Raw genomic sequence first — 22,039 nt, 5'->3', positions numbered from 1 at the left:
TTGAGGCTGGCCGCGTCCGTAAGCAACTCTGGTATCGAGAGTTGAAGCTGCGTTAAAAATGCTCTACGCTCCTTTTTTGGAGCCTAACGCAGCCTTTATGTGGTCTCTCAATACCAGAGTTATTTTTATGGTGCGGCCAGAAAAAAGCCGGCGTTAGTTTTTCGGGTCGTTACCGACAAAACTCCAAATCTAGCCGTCTGTGACTTATTTCAACTATATACTCTTTTGAATATTTAATTCAAAATAAATAAAATATTTGTGCTGAAATCCCTGTCTTGTATGTAGTTCAATTATTTTAGCAGCTACATTTTCTCCCTTTTTCTTGCTCTTAAACTATAAATTAACCTAACATAACTATTCTAATAAAATAAAAAAAACTACCAATTTTAAACCAAAATTAAAAATTTAAAAAAACTTAACACTACGACCAAAATTTAAAAAATCTAACATTACAAAAAATAATAAACACTAAATTACAAAAAATAAAAAACTCTAAGGTTACAGAAAATAATATATGAAATTATCAAAAATAAAAACAATTACACCTAATCTAATAACCCTATAAAAAAAAAAAAAAAACCAAAACAAAAACACCCCTAACCTACAATAAACTACCAATAGCCCTTAAATAGCTCTTTTACCTTAAAAAATTACTAAGTCCCCCCTAAAAGTAAACCCCCACAACCAACTCCCCAAAATAAAAAAACCTAACCCTAAAAAATCCTAAACTACCCATTGCCCTTAACCCCTTCACTGCTGGGCATAATACAAGTGTGGTGCGCAGCAGCATTTAGCGGCCTTCTAATTACCAAAAAGCAATGCCAGAGCATATATGCCTGCTATTTCTGAACAAAGGGGATCCCAGAGAAGCATTTACAACCATTTGTGCCATAATTGCACAAGCTGTTTGTAAATAATTTCAGTGAGAAACCTAAAATTGTGAAAAAGTTAACTTTTTTTTTATTTGATCGCATTTGACAGTGAAATGGTGGTGTGAAATATACCAAAATGGGCCTAGATCAATACTTTAGGTTGTCTATTAAAAAAACATATATAATTTTGATAGGTAAATATAAAAAATGCTCTATTTCTGTTTAAATGTACTAGTGATGGCAAAAATGCTAAAAATGCTCTGGTCTTTTAAGAAGTTTTTGTCTGAAATGCCCGGTCCTTAAGGGGTTAAACATGGTAGCTCATTGGCATCAAAAGTGCTTATGCTTATATATAGGAATAACTCCTAAAGGTACATGAGTTGATAGTGACAAGCCTCGATAAGCAGGACAAAAAGCATAGGCTTTTAAAACATTTTTATTATATTTTTTTTAACAGATGATCCTATTTATTTATTTTTGTTTTTCTGTTTTAATGTACCATTAGAGCCATGGGTTTAGCTTATCAGCTAGTGAACTTCTGCAGATCAGTATTGCACAGACGTGCACTTCCTGTAAGTTTCACTGTTAAACAGCTTTTAGCTTTTATGTAGGACATTTTTAATATTTTTAAATAGTGCTCTTTCTTGTGCATGATATATATTTTTTTTACAGTTTTATGCTCGTGAGAATCTATTAAAGAACAATTATATATTTTAAAATATTCTTTTTTAGTAGAACAAAGAAAAAATGTATGTATGTTTGTAATGCTGTAATAAATTAGATAATTGTTTATTGCATTTTGGTTCCCAATACATACAGTATATGTTTTAACCACTGCAAAACAACAACTCCATGGCAGCAATGTACTTTTGCACTGTCCCCCAGTTCTACTTTGGGTGAGAGCAGATAAATAGCCATGCTTACTGATCAGCTGATTATTTCACCTGTGCTCTTGTTCAGATATTCTGGTCTGAATGAAGGAACAACACCACACTAATAGTGATGTCGCGAATAGTTCGCCGGCGAATAGTTCCCGGCGAACATAGCATGTTTGCGTTCGCTGCGGCGGGCGAACATATGCGATGTTCGGTCTGCCCCCTATTCGTCATCATTGAGTAAAACTTTGACCCTGTACCTCACAGACAGCAGACACATTCCAACCAATCAGCAGCAGACCCTCCCTCCCAGACCCTCCCACCTCCTGGACAGCATCCATTTTAGATTAATTCGGAAGCTGCATTCTTAGTGAGAGGAGGGACAGTGTAGCTGCTGCTGATTTAATAGGGAAATTGATAGCTAGGCTAGTGTATTCAGTGTCCACTACAGATCATGATCGCTTCCAGCTGCTTTCCAAACCGAGGACGTACGCCATACGTCCTCAGGCGTTAACTGTATTTTTTCTGAGGACGTATGGCGTACGTCCTCGGTCATTAAGGGGTTAAAAAAAAAATATAGAAATTTTACTGTGAAATAATAGCAGTCAGTTTCCTTCACACGTGTGCGTTTCAGGGCCTGCCAGGGCACAGTGTCACACCAGTGCAACTCATATCTGGTGTAACAGTAGTGTACATTAAAAAAAAAACTAGAAATTTGACTGTGAAATAATAGCAGTCAGTTTCCTTCACGCGTGTGCGTTTCAGGGCCTGCCAGGGCACAGTGTCACACCAGTGCAACTCATATCTGGTGTAACAGTAGTGTACATTAAAAAAAAACCTAGAAATTTGACGGTGAAATAATAGCAGTCAGTTTCCTTCACACGCGTGCGTTTCAGGGCCTGCCAGGGCACAGTGTCACACCGCTGCAACTCATATCTGGTGTAACAGTAGTGTACATTAAAAAAAAAAACTAGAAATTTGACTGTGAAATAATAGCAGTCAGTTTCCTTCACACGTGTGCGTTTCATGGCCTGCCAGGGCACAGTGTCACACCAGTGCAACTCATATCTGGTGTAACAGTAGTGTACATAAAAAAAAACAAAACTAGAAATTTGACTGTGAAATAATAGCAGTCAGTTTCCTTCACGCGTGTGCGTTTCAGGGCCTGCCAGGGCACAGTGTCACACCAGTGCAACTCATATCTGGTGTAACAGTAGTGTACATTAAAAAAAAAAAACTAGAAATTTGACTGTGAAATAATAGCAGTCAGTTTCCTTCACACGTGTGCGTTTCAGGGCCTGCCAGGGCACAGTGTCACACCAGTGCAACTCATATCTGGTGTAACAGTAGTGTATATTAAAAAAAAAAAACAACTAGAAATTTGACTGTGAAATAATAGCAGTCAGTTTCCTTCACGCGTGTGCTTTTCAGGGCCTGCCAGGGCACAGTGTCACACCAGTGCAACTCATATCTGGTGTAACAGTAGTGTACATTAAAAAAAAACTAGAAATTTGACTGTGAAATAATAGCAGTCAGTTTCCTTCACACGTGTGCGTTTCAGGGCCTGCCAGGGCATAGTGTCACACCAGTGCAACTCATATCTGGTGTAACAGTAGTGTACATTTAAAAAAAAAAATACAATTTTGACTGTAATAGATTGAATAGCAGTTAGTTGTCTGCAAGCGTGTGTGTCAGGCCTACAGCGTCTTCTCTGCCAACTTCTGCCAGTGCACAGTGCCACTCATATCTGTTGTCACAGTAGCTTGCACGCATAGTACCACTAATCGAAAAAAAAATGACAGGCAGAGGCAGGCCACCCCGCAGGGGCCGTCATGGTCGTGGTGCTGTGATTCCCTTTGGCCCTAGAATAATGCAGTGCGGTGCGTTAAACGGGGAGTTTGGCACTGTGAAGCCTTACACTACCTGATCGATACAACATCATACCTGATGTTTTAAAGCACGTTATTCCAAACAATTTAGGAATGTTAGGTGATTTATGCCCTTTATGGATTAAAACCAGACTCTGCATCAACTATGTAATTTTCCATGGGAGTTTTGCTATGGATCCCCCTCCGGCATGCCACAATCCAGGTGTTAGTCCCCTTGAAACAACTTTTCCATCACTATTGTGGCCAGAAAGAGTCCCTGTGGGTTTTAAAATTCGCCTGCCTATTGAAGTCTATGGCGGTTCGCCCGTTCGCGAACTTTTGTGGAAGTTTGCGTTCGCCGTTCGCGAACTGAAAATTTTTGCTGTAGTGTAGAGATTATCATCAAACTTGACACCTCCCACCCCCTGATCTCTCTCAAACACCTTTCTTCAATCCTCCCCCTTACCGGTCACCACCATCTTTACACGATTTACGTGTTAAAGATTGTGGTACAATTAGTGTCACTCTCTGTAATGATCGCAATCTGGCTTCATATGGTAAGGGAGCACAATCAGTGCTCAAGACTTACCAAATGAAGACAGATGCCTTTTGCCCCGTCTGCAGCTCTAGCTGTGTAAGCTGACAGCAGGGACAGACGCCTCTGCGTTGTACGTAGAAACTATGTCAACACAGTATGCTGGGCAAAGTACTGTGTGGCGTAGTACCTACTATGGGTTAAAACATACTTTTTTGATTTTTTTTTTAATTTAACTGTGTGCTTGCAAGAGAGTGCTAGACTTTCTATGTATTGTGTTAAAAAAATTTTTTTGGTAATTTTCTCTAGGGTTTTGCTGCCGGGTTGCCCTGGAGTTAAATGCCTGATTCCTGAGAGACGTGCAGCTGTCTGGGAGTGCTGGTGAGAACCCAGGGCTTTGAGTTTTTCAGTGGCAAAGGATGTGCACCCAAAATGGTTTGAGAGTTCAGTCAATTTCCGTATATTGTATGTATCTAATGTTACAGAGCTAAGGGGATTGTGTACAATGTAATATATGTTTCCCCCAAAATTCTACAATGTTCTTGGTGGAATTTAAAAAGTACTAATAATTGTGTATCATGGGCGGGTAATCCACTCCACCGTTTGGGTGTGGCAGAGAACTTCAGATGAGGAATCCATTTCAGGATTTCCCTACAAGCTAAGGTTTTCTCACCTACAGATAATTAAGGTCAATTAACTCCTGTTAAATAGTGTGTGCTGAGGCTGCTAGTTAGAACCTGTATGAGAAATACAGAGGATATGGCGCTGTGCTTCTGTCTAGAGGTTCTAGGCCTGTGAGGTTGAAATTCGTTTGTAAATTTGCAGTTGTGTGGAAAAGCCCCACAACTTTAGTCTGATAATTTTTATTCTGGTAAGTAACTGCCATTGTGCACAGGGCCGGCACTTGTGTAAGGCAACATAGGCAACCGCCTTAGTGCGCATCAAGCAGGGGGGTGCCGAGAGGGGGAGGGATTTGCCTGTCAAAGCAGCGTGAAGTAAGCGGTAAGCTCACCTCTGCCCCTGGCTGCAAGTTCTACTGTGGGCATGCCGTTTGGAGGGGGAGCTTCCCTGCCACGCTGCCTAAGAAGAGCCTCAGCCTATCTGTGCTCAGAGTGAGACGTGTGGAGTCTGTGTCTGATCTTAGAGGGAAATCAGAAATCGTGGCGCGGTGGGGATGCCTGGCGCTGCGTGACGAACTTCTTAGCAAGAAGACTGTAACTGAAGAGGTCACAGTGAAGGCAGGCAGCAAGCAAGAAGAGGCACATTACAGACAGTGCAGGCATTGACTGCTGGCAATTACCCCCTCACCCGGTGGCTGAAGTGTTGAGACTCACTTGAGTCAGTCAACCTACCTGAGACAGAGCAGAGAAGGAAGGTGAGTTACTGGAGATGCAGAGGGAGGGCTCTCAATGCCTCGCAGTAGCTGCATGTGGACTGGCTTAGCAGGCAGAGTATTGTATTCCTTGTCATCTGCCACCGTCTGAAAGAGCATAATTATAGAGCTTTAGCAGCAGCTGTATGATGCTGGGGAGGGGAATGTGACTTTTGGTAATGGTGAGGCCTTCTTTTTTTTTTTTTTTTTTTTTTTTTTTTTACTGTGAAGGGTGAATTTCAAGGTCTTTACAATGTAAAATGTTATGGAGTTTCTTTAATACAATAAAGCCCAAAAATGGTTGAATCATGCAGTGGTGATTTTAAGGGAAGGACAGTACTATACACTCCATTCATTATTACAGTACCCCAAAACAAAAAAATGTGCCAGTTTTCCTAAGTTTGCACGGTAATGCATTTTTATTTAGGTAATGGTCTCTAGCCATAGAAAGGAGATGGGAAGAGAGGGATTAACAATAAAGATGGGAATAGCTAGTAGATAATGAAATACCCACCTCTGGATACTTCATATATAGCTTTTTTTGCACCTGCACATTTTATGGTCTAGTTTAGAACCACTCTTAGTTTTGTAGCTAAATTATGTCAAGAAAATAGTGGTTTAGCTGTATCTGTGCAAATATGGTGCATAATAGAACTTTACAGACCGGTTCTGTTAAGAAGGGTGCCCAAATTACAGTCTAGAGAGGAAATAATCACTTAAAGCCCCATAATAAAGAGATCAAGAACTAGACCTGTATAAATCATATGCACACATATCGTTTGAAGAAATACTGATGCAATAATTTTTCAAGAAAACATTCACATGGCCGAGAGTGAATGGCCGAGATCAGTACAAAGTTCTGCAGCTCTGTGTAAGTGTAGATGCTCTTGGGAAACAAAATAAAAATGAGCTATAAAGCCTCAGATTTAGCTGCTAACCCATGTTATACAGCTTAGTCTCTCATTAGCCCAAGTGGCTTCAAAAGTATTAAAAAGCAGTCTAGTTTAATAAAAGCTTTGCATATACTGATTACTTTATTACTGGAAGGAAAGCAATAGGATCCTAGGAATTGCAGCCGCGCACAGCTAGTTTTGTTTATTCTAGTGTAACCAGCATCCTTATACTCTGTAATATCATGAGATGTAAGGACCAGTGTTTAAAAATAATTTTCTACATGAATCAGTTTCCATGACAGTAAAAAAACCAAGGTGTCAAATTTAAAACTGAAATACATGGCTATTCCATGCACTAACTGCAGATAATATTGTGCTCATGAGTTCAAGTGATAAATTTAAAATGTAGACAGTGTAATCATTCACATCTAGAATATAGACTGTAGACTGAGAAATGCCCAAAGTGAAATGTACCAGATAATATGATCATTTACACCTTGTTTAGTAGTACTAGTTGCCATTTTTGTGTCTGATTAAATAACAAACAGTAGCTCTCTGAAATAGAATATAGCCCATACTCACTGTAAAAAATGTATAATAATTTCTAATGCATTTGAAAAAAATCATACTGACATGAACACATTTATATTTAAATAGTCAAATCTTTAAAAACTTTTCTTTAAATTTGCAATATATTTTGAACTAACTGCAGGCAAATTAATTTAGCTTTTAAGAAAGCTGTTAAGACATTAATAATATTTAGTTGCACAAATAAAGCTGTGTTACTGAAAAACAAACAAACATTGGGAGTCTGTGATACAGGCCTGTATCACAGACTCCCAATGTTTTGTTTTCTTCACAGTTAAACAGCTTTATTGGTGCAACTTAATATTACTGTGTGTTTACAGCTTTTTTAATAAGCTAAATTAATTTGCCTGCAATTAGTTCAAAATCACCTAGATTACAAGTTTGTGAGTTCATCTTTTAACTCTGAAAAATAAAGCCCCGTAAGAATGCCTATTCAAGGAGGGGCCTAGTGACCTCATTTTAGGCTAAGGGGCGTGTCCTAATGAGCTGTTACTCACTTTCGTCTGGAGGCCGGAGCGATCACCTGTAAGGAAGAAGCTGTCCTATCATACTTACCATGGAGGATGTTCAGTCGATTCTGGGGATGGTGCAGGAGCTGTTGCGGACCAGAGGAGTCGAGTGGATCCAGAGGCAGCTGGCTGTCGGAGAAGACAACGTCGCAGGAGGTGCTGTTATGGCGGGCGGTGAAGCTCCTGTTGGTGGTTCCAGGCTGGTTCGTAGGTCCCGCCCGCTAGAGAGGCTCAGTCCATCCGTCGGGAGAAGGCAGGACTCCGGGAGCAGGAAGCAGAGGTCGACGAAGGTTCCGAGTTCTGGCGGTAGGTCCATCCAACGGGCGGTGCAGGTCGGCATTGTGGCTGAGGCGGTGGAAGGAGGTAACAGTCATCGGACCGGGACCGGTAACAGCAGCTGGTAACGGTTTCTACTCCTTACATTGTTAATGCAGGGAGGGACACGGAGTTTAGAAAGCCTTACATGAGGCATAAGGAGGCACATATTATTATGGACCAGTTATCGGCCCCCAGGGCAATGGGGAATTTTGGTAACAGGGCACCGGAGGGCCTTAGCCCTAGATTAGTTGGGCCTCGAGGTAGTTTTTCACCAGTTGTACTTCAGACGGACACACATTATGAGGAGGGAGCCGGAACATCATACTCTGAGAATAAGGATGCTAGTATAGACGTTTCTTTAAAGGGCAAAAAATTTGGGGATCAGTTTAGTGCACGAAGGGTAGGTAGAAAGGGGAGCAGAGGCTCTGGTAGGTTAAGCAGCAGTGGGGACAGGGAATGCAGGGGGGTTGCTTCTAGGCATGTTAATGTATCTTTTTCCCCAGATATTATACAAGCAAAGCGTCAAGCAACAGAGAGAAGAGCTGTCAAGGTTATTTCTCCTGCACAGGAGGATTGTGATTCAATATGGCTGGAGGAGCATTACAGCGACTTTGCTGAAGAGGAAGAGCCACAAGCTTCAATGTCTGGACCAGTTGCAATGGAACAGGTAGGGGGGATGGATGCTTTAACCCAGCTGCTTAGGGCATTGGTCCCAGAGAGCGGGGGAAATAGGGGTAAAGTTTTGTGCTCCAGGCTTAATGTAGAATCCAGGACTAAGGAGTCTTTGGACAGGGAAAGCTTAGATAGGAGTTTTATGGGTGATAGTTTAACGGTTAATGTTCCAAGGTTAGCTAACAGGGGTTATGCATCCTCTCAGTCTCAGGTTGGTCAAAGTGAAAGGAGGAGGCAGGAAAGCAGAAGCAGGACACCTGTTTCACGGCAGCGGGTAAGATCCCGTTCACCCATAATTTACCGTAGGAGTCAGGAAACAGCAGAAGCATCAGTTTGGGGGACTCTGGATAGGTAGACGAGGGAGAAGGGGAGAACCAGAAGGTCTAGAACCCCTGAGAGGAGAAGATACAAAGAGAAAGAAAGTATGAGTCAGGGCCCTGAGACAGTGCATCTGGATATAAGGAGTGAGGCCGTTACCACAAGGGAGGCCTCTAAGGTCCCTAGTAGTACAGGTGAGAGTATCGGTGCTTGTCTGTTGCCTAATGTGAGCGTTTCTGGGGATATTAGGTGTGATTCAGTGTTGAAAGGTCTAAAAGAGCTGGTTGCTCAACTGGAAGGTGGCTATCAGACTAGCGTTAGCAGCGCATCGGTTTTGGTCGGTGTTTAGGTGTCTCAGAATGTGGCCTCTGGGGGTGGGACCCTGGATCGGCCTAGCTCGGTGATATCGGGCAATTCAAGTGTGAGCGGTCAATTGGTTAGGGTCTCTGATCAGGCTTTTAGGTGTCCATGCTTATGCTTGGTCGGTCCTTTGGGAATCCATTTGTCAACAGAGGTGAAAGAGAAAATTTTGGGGCGGGAGTTTGTGGAAATTTTTTTCCCTTCTCCCAGTTGATCAAGGATGATTCAAAATATGACTCGGTTAAAAAGAAGAGAATGAGCGTAAGAGAAGGTTCAGAAAATTGCCTAAAACATTGTCTAACTGGTCAAAAGCATTTTGCATTTTGGCTAGCGTTGTGGGTGAAAAGAACCCTGAGTTATGCTCTTCCTTGTTCTGCTATTTGGAAGAGGTGGTGGGCGCCTGCTGTACGTATGGCGGTCTTGCCTGGTGGAAATATGATGAGCAGTTCCATCAACGTATGGCTGTTTGCCCGGAAATGAGGTGGGATGATAGGGACATGGGGATTTGGCTGGAGCTTATGACTCCTTTAAGGTCTGGGCAGCCCTTTCGGGGGGCGGGGGGTGGAAGCAGTGGCCCCTACCCCGCATCTCCGGCAGTGGCCCTTAGAAAAGGGCTTTGCTTTCAATTTAACAAGGGTGCATGCAAGTTCGGAACAGCTTGTAAATACAAGCATGAGTGCTCTTTCTGTGGCGGAATCCATTCTGGTTCCAAGTGTTTTAAAAAAGCAAAATCTTTCTCTAAAGGAGACTGTGTTATTCAGAGCCAAGACGCCAGTGAGAATAGGAAGGATGGCGCCTTGGTTAAAATTGTACGGTAAGTGGAGGGGTAAAGCAGCGGATGTGGAAATCCTGCTTCAGGGTTTTAATGACGGTTTCTGTATTCCCTTTATCGAGGGTATCGGGTCTGTTTTTTCAGGTAACTTAAAGTCTGCGGTTGATTTTCCTGGTGTGGGGGCTGAAAAAATCCAAAAAGAGGTCTCTTAGGGCAGAATGGCGGGTCCATTTTCAGACCCTCCGTTTGAGAATCTAAGGGTATCCACTTTGGGTGTTGTGCCTAAGAAGGTCCCGAATCAATTCAGGTTAATTCATCATTTGTCTTTTCCAAAAGGTTTTTTGGTGAACGATGGTATTGATCCTGAGATATCTGCGGTTAGGTACGCGTCATTTGATAAAGCGCTGGATTTGGTCAGGAATGCTGGATATAATGCTTTGTTGGCTAAGGTGGATATTGAATCTGTGTTCAGGTTTCTTCCTGTTCACCCTTCATGCCACCATTTGTTGGGCTGTTTTTTCAATGGCTTCTTTTTCGTGGACTTATGTTTGCCTATGGGCTGCTCTATTTCTTGTTCCTTCTTTGAGAAGTTCAGTTGTTTTGTGGAATGGGTAGTCAAGCAGATTTTGGGGCTGTCATCGGTTATCCATTATTTGGATGACTTCCTGTTTGTGGGTCCTTCTGGTCTGGATGCGTGTCAAGTTCTTATGGATTCCTTTTTCTCGGTAGCCAGAGATTTTGGTATCCCAGTCGCTGCTGATAAGACGGAGGGTCCTTCCTCTGTCATTAATTTCCTGGGTATATGTATTGATTCTGTATGGATGGAATGCAGACTTCCCGAAGATAAGATTTGTGATTTGGTCTGTTCAATCGATTGTGCCCTGGTTAGAAAAAAGTTGTCTTTAAGAGAAAGTCTTTGGTCGGAAAACTGAACTTTGCCTGTAAGATTATCCCAGTGGGCAGAATTTTCTGTAGAAGATTGTCATTGGCTACTGTTGGGGTGAAAGTCCCTCACTTTAGGATTCGTCTATCCTCACAGTTGAAGGAGGATTTGAGAGTTTGGAGGTCCCTCTTTAAAGACTGGAAGGTCTTTGATTCAGGCTGCAGAGATCTCAAACAGTGAGTTACATTTATTTACTGACGCTTCGGGGGCTCATGGTTTTGGAGCTTTGTTAGGGCGCAAATGGTGTGTGGGTCCATGGCCTGAGGTGTGGGCTGCTTCTGGTCTTACAAAAAACATAGTCTTTTTGGAATTAGTTCTGCTGGTGGTAGCTCTAAAAGTTTGGGGCATTGAATTTGAAAACAGAAAAGTTGTTTTTCATTCTGATAATATGGGGGTGGTTTTCTCCATTAACCGTCTGTCATCCAGTTCTAAACCGGTTGTTGGTTTGCTCAGAATGTTTGTTTTTGAATGCCTGAAGCTTAATGTTTATTTTAGGGCTGTTCATGTGTCTGGAAAGGAGAATGTGGGGGCTGATGCTCTCTCGTTTTCAGTGGCAGAGATTCTGGGAAGCAGCACCCGATATGGAGAGGATCGGATCTCCTTGCCCGGACGAAATGTGGCATCTGAGCTTCCTCGATTGTTGAGGTTGGTGAGGGGAGCTGTAACTCCGGGTACTTGGAAGACTTATGTGTCAGTTTGGGTCCAGTGGCTCAATAGATTAACTTCTGTGAATAATACTGATAATGACGTTAGTATTTTATTGGATTGGATTGAGGAATGGAAGGAGAAGAAGGTGTCAAGATCTATGGTACAAACAGCGATCAAAAAATGATCAATTGAGGAGCACTAGACAAAGTTCTTTATGTAAAACTTAACCTTTATTAGGCCCATTGGCTCAAATTAAAACTTTACAGCTCTTCACAAAATACAAATGATCAGTATTTTCTCTGCTTACGCGTTTCGGCGATAGCCGTACTCATAGCTTGTTTTGTGCAAGATCTATGGTACAACATAATATGGCTGCTCTATCATTTTTATTTAAGCTTTTGGGATGGGTCGATTTATCAAAAAACTTTTGTATTCGCATGGTTGTTAGATGTCTGGTTCAGGGCATAGTATCTGTTGATAGAAGACGTCCATTGTTTTTTCTGTACTTGAGAGGTTAGTTCGAGTGCTTCCTGAGGTTTGTTTTTTGTGCTTCGCGGAATTGTTATTCCGAGTGGCCTTTTTGTTAGCTTTTTTCGGGGCATTTAGAGTTTCCGAATTGGTAGCTGCGAATCGTTGGGGTTGTGGTGGTTTAAATTGTCAGGATGTGGTGGTGAATCCTCATGAAGTTCTTTTATGGCTAAGAAAGTTAAAGACTGATCAGTTGGGTAAGGGTTTTTGTATTAGTTTGAGCGTAATTGGGTGTGTGTGCTGCCCTGTTACGGCAGTTAGGCAGTTTTTATGTGTTCGTAAGGGTGATGTTGATGGACCTTTTTTATTCATGAGGATGGGTCCTCCCTGTCTCGTTTCCAATTCGAGTCTGTAATGAAAAAAGCTTTGGTGGTGATTGGTGTGGTTGGGAGAGACTTTGGTTGTTATTATTTCAGGATTGGTGCGGCAACGGAAGCAAGGAGTTTGGGTTTGAGTGATGGTGTGGTAAAGAAGATTGGAAGATGGAAATCTGACTGTTTTAAGTTATATATTAGGCCAGAATTAGTGTTATAGTGTTTTTTTTGTTTTAGCAGGTCCGCTTCACTGTTGGATCGTGGGCCATTCATATGTGTATTGGGCGAGAAAAGCGGCTGCAGTGAAAGATTCAGGGACCCAGCTTAACTGTTCTTCTGATCAAGTTTTGATTAAATGGTTCAGGATTTGGGGGATGAAGTGGGATCAGGTTTTGGGGCAGGTTATCAGTAAGGCTAGGTTATTTCATCCTCCTGATATTTTAGTGGTTCATGCCGGGGTTAATGACCTTGGTTTCATGGCCCAGAAAGATTTAATAAATATGATCAAACGGGATGTGGGTAGTTTAAAGGAGTTGTTCCCTCATATTATAATAGTGTGGTCTGACATTGAGTGCCGGTTATGTTGGAGATCGGCCTGGAATGTGAAGAGATTGGAGTTTTCAAGAAAAAAGGTGAATAGAATGATTACTAGTTTTGTGTCCAGATTGGGTGGTTTTGGGATTCGTCATGTTGAGTTTGAAGGGGAATCAGGTAAATGTTTCTTCTTGAAGGATGGTGTACACCTTAACAAAATTGGGCTCCACCTTTTTAACTTTAATATCAGCGAAGGGGTGAAAAAAGCCTTAGCCCTGTGGGTTTGTGCTTGAAGGTAGTTTGAGCATTGGCGGGGTGCTAGCCTTAAAGTTTAAGTAATTATTGCGGGTACCTCCTCATGTATGGGGAGAGGTTATGGCTGGGGGCGTGTCTGGCAGAGCGCCAGTGGAAGGCACGTGATGTGGATTGGGGCAAGCACCTTTAAGTGAAGTATAGTTGTTTTAAAGTTTTAACTTCATTTAATTTAAAGGGACAGTCTAAGCCAAAATAAACTTTCATGATTCAGATAGAGCATGTAATTTAAAACAATTTTCCAATTTACTTTTATCACCAATTTTGCTTTGTTCTCTTGGTATTCTTAGTTGAAGCTTAACCTAGGAGGTTCATATGCTAATTTCTTAGACCTTGAAGGCCACCTCTTTTAAGAATGCATTTTAACAGTTTTTCACCACTAGAGGGTGTTAGTTCACGTATTTCATATAGATAACACTGTGCTCATGCACGTGAAGTTATCTGGGAGCAGGCACTGATTGGCTAAACTGCAAGTCTGTCAAAAGAACTGAAATAAGGGGGCAGTTTGCAGAGGCTTAGATACAAGATAATCACAGAGGTTAAAAGTATATTATTATAACTGTGTTGTTTATGCAAAACTGGGGAATGGGTAATAAAGGGATTATCTATCTTTTAAAACAATAAAAATTCTGGTGTAGACTGTCCCTTTAAATTAATAAATGCGGGCTGTGGCCTTTTTTCACCCATTCCTGTGTCTGTGTCTTTTCTTATTATGTATTTAAAATGCCTAAATGTGGGGTCATATGATATTTTCAGCATTGAAACAGCACCGCAGCCATTACAAGTCTTGTCGTTATAGGTGTACCTGCAAGCCTTTTAGCCTGTACCGCAACGTCAGTACCGCACTCCTAAAAATTATGTTTTTTCATGGGATTCCCATTGCGCCGGTATTACGAGTTTTGCGGTGAGGCTAAAAAGCAAGCGTTACAGCCTAAAATGACAAGATCCGTAACACCATTTAAAGTCAGTAGTTAAAGTATGAGTTTTACAAAGCTGTAACATAAAACTCATAACTAAAGTGTTAAAAAGTACACTAACACCCATAAACTACCTATTGCGGCGATGTTGGGGATCACTGGAATAGAGGTTAATAACTTTAATATAGTTGCGGCGATGTTGGGGTGCGGCGGAATGGGGTTAATAATTTTAGTATAGTGGCGGCGATATTGGGAGCGGCAGATTAGGGGTTAATAACTGTAGGCAGGTGTCGTTGATGTCAGGGGCAGCAGATTAGGGGTGTTTAGAATCTGGGTTTATGTTAGGGTGTTAGGTTTAAACTGTATTTTCTTTTTCCCCATAGACATCAATGGGGCTGCGTTACAGAGCTTTTGTTTCCGCGATAGCAGGTGTTAGACTTTTTTTTTGCCGACTCTCCCCATTGATGTCTATGGGAAAAGCGTGCACGAGCACGTCAAAACACTGCTTGTTTTTGGTGCGGTATGGAGCTTAAAATCTCCATATTGCACGTGTAAGCCGGGTTTTTAAAAACTTGTAATGGCAGCGCTATAGGGAATTAAATAACGCCACTTTTCTTGCTTTCTTTACTTTCCCTGTAGCGCTCAAAACTTGTAATGTAGGTGAATGAGTTTTATTGCTTTAAATGCACTTTACAAAACCAAATAAAATGTACTTGGTATGGGGTAAAGGGGGGCAGGGAGGTGGGTGGTATTGTCAGGGTAAGTTTTATGGTGTTGTGGTGGGGGATTGGGGGTGGGGGCGTCAAAATGCACCTTCGCCTGTGTAGACAAAAATCCTTGCACCTACCCTGATTGTGCAAGGATTTATTTTGCTTTTGTTTTGTTAAAACTGTATTCCTGCAAATTGTCTGTGAATAAACAGGCCAAGGCTTTTACATCTAATCCAGTGTTTCTCTGCTGTGGATTTTTGTCACATTTCTGTAAAGCAGAAAAGATACAATTAGATGTTGTTAAAGCTCAGTGCAGCAAGAAATGCAGCTTTACAAGAACTGGTGCTAAGTCAAAAAGAACTGGTGCTAAGACAAAAAGAAAATACAGATGCCCTGATTAAGCAGCTGGCAGCTACGCAAGCAGAGGCGCATTGGCCTAGATTACGAGTTTTGCGTTGCGTTGCGGTACGGCTATACCGCTGAAAAATTGGCCATTGCGCGTGAAATGGCCGGTAACGCATATTATGAGTCACGGCAGTATAGGCTGTAAAGCAAGCATTTTAGCCATTTTAACCCTCCATTCCGCACTCAGGATGAGAGCTACTGAAATCTTATTGGCTGTTCAAATCAGCCAATAGGATTTCAGTAGCTCTCATCCTATTGGCTGATTTGAATTTGAAGAATCAAATCAGCCAATAGGAATGCAAGGTACCCCATTTTCAAACGGGTACCTTGCATTCAACTTCAGTGTACAGCGGTGATTGTATGAAGAGGATGCTCCGCGCAGGATGTTATCGCCGGTCCTGGATAGCTTCGCTCCGCGCCGCCGTTATTAAGATAGAAGACACCCCCGCGATGGATGAAGACTTCTCGCCGCATGGATGAAGACTTCTCGGCGCGTGGATGGAGACTTCTGGCCGCCTGGATGGAGATGGATGTCCGGAATTCAGGAACTGTGAGAAGATATTATGGGGTTAGTGTTATTTTTTTTTGCTTTTTTTGGGGGGGGGGTAGGTTTTTTTTTAAGATTAGGGCTTTGGGCACTGTAAAAGAGCTGAATGCCCTTTTAAGGGCAGTGAAAGAGCTGAATGCCCTTTTAAGGGCAGTGCCCATACAAATGCCCCTTTAGGGGCAATGGGTAGCTTAGGTTTTTTTTAGACTTAGGTTTTTTATTTTGTGGGGTTGGTTAGGTGGGGGGTTTTACTGTTTGGGAGACTTTGTAATTTTTAATATGTAAAAGAGCTGTTTAACTTAGCACAATGCCCTACAAAAGGCTTTTTTTTTTCAAGGGTAGTTGTAGTTTATTGTAGGTTAGGGGGTGTTTTTATTTTTGATAATTTTGTTTATTATTTTTTGTAATCTTAGATTTTTTTTATTTTTCATAATTTTAGTGTTTATTATTTTTTGTAATGTTAGATTTTTTTTTTCATAGTATTAGGTTTATTTAAATTTGTAATTTAGCTTCTTTAATTGGTAGTTTTTTTTTAATTTTATTAGAATAGTTAGGTTAATTTATAATTTAATCTTAGTTTTTCTTTTTATTTCACAGGTAAGTTTTTATTTATTTTAAGATAGTTATATTGTAACTTTTAATTTAAAGGGACAGTCTACCATTGAATTGTTATTGTTTTAAAAGATAGATAATCCCTTTATTACCCATTCCCCAGTTTTGCATAACCAACACAGTTATATTAATATGCTTTTTACCTCTGTGATTACCTTGTATCTAGGAACCTTCTTCCAGCCCCCTGATCACATGACTGTCACTGTTTATTATCTATTGTCTTGCATTTAGCATTGTTTTGTGCTAGATCTTAAATAACTCCCTGTGCCTGAACACAGTGTTATCTATATGGCCCACGTGTACTTTCTGTCTCTTTGTGTTGAAAAGAGATTTAAAAAGCATGTGATAATAGGCAGCCCACAAAGACTTAGAAATTAGCATATGAGCCTACCTATGTTTAGTTTAAACTAAGAATAGCAAGTAAAAAAAAACAAATTTGATGATAAAAGTAAATTGTAAAGTTGATTAAAATTAAAAGTCCTATCTGAATAATGAAAGTTTAATTAATACTAGACTGTCCCTTTAAAGTTAGGAGTGTTAGGGGTTAATAGCTTTATTTAGTGTTTTGCGATGTGGGGGTCCAGCGGTTCGAGGATTACGTTTATTAGTTATGATGTGGGGGGCTGGTGGTTTACGGGTTTATAGGTTTATTTTTTATTTGCGATATGGGGGGCTGGTGGTTTAGAGGTTAATAGGTTTATTTAGTGTCGGTGATGTCGGGTAGCGTCAGATTAGGGGTTAATAACTTTATTTAGCGTTGGCGATATCGGTGGTGGCGGATTAGGGGTTAATAACTTTATTTAGCGTTGGCGATGTCAGGGAGCAGCAGATTAGCGCTTAATAGGTTTATTTAGTGTTAGCGATGTCAGGGAACGGTAGATTAGGGGTTAATATATTTAGTGTTGGCGATGTCTGGGGCGGCGGATTAGGAGTGTTTAGACTAGGGGTTTATGTTAGGGTGTTTTTTTATTTTATTAGAATAGTTAGGTTAATTTATAGTTTAATCTTAGTTTTTTTTTTAATTTCAAAGGTAAGTTTTTATTTATTTTAAGATAGTTATATTGTAACTTTTAATTTAAAGTTAGGGGTGTTAGGGGTTAAATATCTTTATTTAGTGTTTTGCGATGTGGGGGTCCGGCGGTTTGGGGGTTAAGTTTATTAGTTATGATGTTGGGGGCTGGCGATTTACAGGTTTATAGGTTTATTTATTATTTGTGATGTGGGGGGCAGGTGATTTAGGGGTTAATAGGTTTTTCAGTAACTCGTAATGGCAGCGCTAAGGAATGTGTGGTACTGCTCATTTTATTGTGTTCTTTACGCACCCGGTATAGCGCAAAACTTGTAAGCAAGGTGATTGTTTGCTGACAGAGGAGCAGCAAAGTGCCACTCATGCCATACATCAGGAAATCCAGAGCCTGTCTGAGAGGCTGTCCAAGAGTGTGCCAGGAGCGCCACAAGGATCCAGAGTTTTGGCGTGAGTAATTACCGCTAGAGAAACTCCTTCAGAAAGTATATTCACTTTTATAAGTGGTTTAGTGATGATTTGCTCCTGGTATGGAGGGGAGGAACTGATAAAGCCAGGGAATTTGTTGATTTGCTAAATTCGAAAGATTTTGCCCTGGAATGAACCTATGAGTTTAATTTGAAAAAAAAAATTTTTTAGATCTTACTCTTAGTGGTCTACAGGAGTTGTCACTGAGGTCTACAGGAAACTTCAGGCAATAACTTGTTCTATGCCAGGAGTTGTCATCCTAAGAAAGAGATCTATTCCGTAGTAAAAGGGCAATTTACTAGACTTAAAAGAAATTGCACCAAGCAAGAACATTATGAAACACAGGCAAATTTGTTAGATGAGTGTCTAAGAGATAGAGGCTATAGAGGTGATGTGATAAGAAGAGCAAGGAAAGAAGTGGATGGAAGAAAGAGAAGGGACCTTTTGATCAGAAGAGAAAAGTTGGGTTTTGATAATAGAAAAGGAGTAGTGTTTGTTACGAACAGTACCACAAGATGAGTGGAATTATACAGAAACACTTTTGGTTGCTAGCAGCAGATGATGCTTTAGTCAACACAATACAGAAAGGCTGTAAGTGCTCCTTTAGAAGAGGAAAGGCCATAGGAAACACAATAGCACCAACACAGTTGAAACCTAGGATAAGAGAGGAAGGCAGTTAGTTGTTGAGGTTTCTACAAATGTAGTAATCCCAAATGCAAAGCATGTGAACATCTTATATTAGGGGATTCCTTCTATAGCATGGATACAAATCGGACATATCAACACAAAAATTGCATGAATTACAGGTCCAGTTATGTGATATACTTGGTTATGTGCATAGTTTGTAACATACAGTACGTAGGTCTGATCACTAGGGAGGTACGTTCACGTATTAGGGAACACCTCTCTAACATAAACATTGGTACCCAATCTACACTACTGGTCCAACATTTCAATAGAGTCCATGGAAAATCTGTTTCTAGTTTTGGATGGACCATAAACCAGCTTTTAGCAAAAAGAGAGGTGTTCTGGATTTTTCAGTTAAAAACATGGTACCCAAAAGGGTTAAACTCTGAATATGATTTGATTAATTTTTGGAGTTAGGAAACAGGTGCTTTTAATTATTTACCTTTTTGTCCCTGATAATATATGACTAGGTGTGCAGTCCTATTTGTGTGTAAAGAGATTTTGAGTCCAGTGTATATATATGTAATGAGACAGACATATACTCATATTTGTAACATAGTTACTATTAATGATACCGAAAAAAGGTTGCAAGTTTGTATTGATGAGCGATTTATTATTATTTTTATTATTATTATATTGTATGTCACAACCATTATACATATAAATGCATGAAGGAATATATACAGTTTATTGAAAGGCTCGCACGAGATAGGAAACAAGTAGATTACTGTTATTATAATAAGCAGCAAAGAATTACATAAAGCAAATTATTGCAGCCATAAGAGAGTGGCAAATAAAGTAATATTACTTTAAATGCAAGTGGGAGCCCATTCGTTAATGACATATGCATCTAAACCAATAAGATGAAGGTTAGTCTTTTAAATGGAGTGTGTTTTATATGATGTATGATGCTATGAGTACAGCATGTAGCCGAAACACGTAAACTGTTCTTTGTAATTGGATGGGCTGTTGCTGCTGCTTGTTTGATGAAGAATTGTCCTTGATCGGAACAGCCAATAGAATGCGAGCTCAATCTGATTGGCTGATTGGATCAGCCAATCGGATTGAACTTGAATCTGATTGGCTGAGGACTCAAGGTAGGATGATCTTCAGGGGGGTAGTGTTAGGTTTTTTAAAGGGGGGTTTGGGTTAGAATAGGGGTATGTGGGTGGTGGGTTTTAATGTTGGGGGGGGGTTGTATTTTTCTTTTACAGGCAAAAGAGCAGTTTTCTTTGGGGTATGCCCCACAAAAGGCCCTTTTAAGGGCTGGCAAGGTAAAAGAGCTTTGAACTTTTTTAATTTAGAATAGGGTAGGGCATTTTTTTATTTTGGGGGGCTTTGTTATTTTATTAGGGGGATTAGAGTAGGTGTAATTAGTTTAAAATTGTTGTAATATTTTTCTAATGTTTGTAAATATTTTTTTATTTTTTGTAACTTAGTTCTTTTTTATTTTTTGTACTTTAGTTAGTTTATTTAATTGTATTTATTTGTAGGTATTGTATTTAATTAATTTATTGATAGTGTAGTGTTAGGTTTAATTGTAGATCATTTTAGGTATTTTATTTAATTAATTTATTGATAGTGTAGTGTTAGGTTTAATTGTAACTTAGGTTAGGATTTATTTTACAGGTAATTTTGTAATTATTTTAACTAGGTAAATTAATTTTAATCCTAAAACAGCTACAATATTATTATTATTTATATTGTAGCTATATTAGGGTTTATTTTACAGGTAAGTATTTAGCTTTAAATAGGAATAATTTATTTAATAAGAGTTAATTTATTTCGTTAGATTTAAATTATATTTAACTTAGGGGGGTGTTAGGGTTAGGGTTAGACTTAGCTTTAGGGGTTAATACATTTATTAGAGTAGCGGTGAGATCCGGTTGGCAGATTAGGGGTTAATTATTGTAGGTAGGTGGAGGCGACGTTGGGGGCGGCAGATTAGGGGTTAATAAATATAATATAGGGGTCGGCGGTGTTAGGGGCAGCAGATTAAGGGTACATAGGGATAACGTAGGTTGCGGCGGTGTATGGAGCGGCAGATTAGGGGTTAATAATAATATGCAGGGGTCAGCGATAGCGGGGGCGGCAGATTAGGGGTTAATAAATATAATATAGGGGTCGGCGGTGTTAGGGGCAGCAGATTAGGGGTACATAGGGATAATGTAGTTTGCGGCAGTGTACGGAGCGGCAGATTAGGGGTTAAAAAAAATATGCAGGTGTCAGCGATAGCGGGGGCGGCAGATTAGGGGTTAATAAGTGTAAGGTTAGGGGTGTTTAGACTCGGGGTACATGTTAGGGTGTTAGGTGCAGACTTAGGAAGTGTTTCCCCATAGGAAACAATGGGGCTGCGTTAGGAGCTGAACGCTGCTTTTTTGCAGGTGTTAGGTTTTTTTTTTAGCTCAAAATGCCCCATTGTTTTCTATGGGGGAATCGTGCACGAGCACGTTTTTGAAGCTGGCTGCGTCCGTAAGCACCGCTGGTATTGAGTGTTGCAGTGGCGGTAAATATCCTCTACGCTCCCTTTTTGGAGCCTAACGCAGCCCTTCTGTGAACTCTAAATACCAGCGGTATTTAAAAGGTGCGGGAGAAAAAAAGCACGCGTAGCTAACGCACCCCTTTGGCCGCAGAACTCTAAATCTAGCCGTATGTTTCTATGTTTCTAACTCTGAGCTCGCTTCCATTGAGCCGTAATTAGGTTTGCATGCGCTCACAAACCGTTAAATAAGCTTTTGGAAGCAATATCGTTCAACGACTGCATCCAACTCAATTTCGGGAACTGGACTCCGGCTTCCGAAAACATTATTGTGTCCCATACAAAGTATCAAAAGCTGCTAATCTTTTTTTTTTTTTTTTTTTTTTTTTTTTTTTATTGAGGTTATAAATCAAAAACAAAACAAGATTGACGTAAGGACAACCAAAGTACACCAAGAAATAGCAATTAACAAGATGGTTGTTACACATAAATAAATTGGGGCTGAGAAATACATTGGAACAATGTTATCATACTAAAATGTTGGATATACAGTACAGTTAAATAACGACACACCTCAGTTTTTCTGTTATGCGAGAGTAAGTATCCCCTAAAACATTTTTAAGTGCAAATCAAATATAGGTTCCCCCAAAAAGGAAACAATGGCCTCTCTTGGACCAACCGAATTAGGAACTGTATCATACAGGGGAAGCTTCAGGGGAAACAGTAAAGTTGGTCCCTCTTGGGCCCTAGTAGATGAATTATTCAAATAATAAACTTAAATATGAGAGAAATTAACCACTAGCGTACAGTAAAAGTGTATTAATGAGCGCAACCGCAGCAAACAAATAGTAGTATGGCCGGATGAACAATATGTGAAGACCCATCAGGGTCATAGGTGGATCTATCATAACATATGTAGGTGCATATAGGTGTCTGTATAGGCGACGGCTGATATGATG

The sequence above is a fragment of the Bombina bombina genome, chromosome 6 (genome assembly GCF_027579735.1).
Source record: "Bombina bombina isolate aBomBom1 chromosome 6, aBomBom1.pri, whole genome shotgun sequence".
NCBI lineage: Eukaryota > Metazoa > Chordata > Amphibia > Anura > Bombinatoridae > Bombina > Bombina bombina.
The sequence above is the reverse complement of the archived record's forward strand: the minus strand, read 5'-3'. Positions refer to the sequence as shown.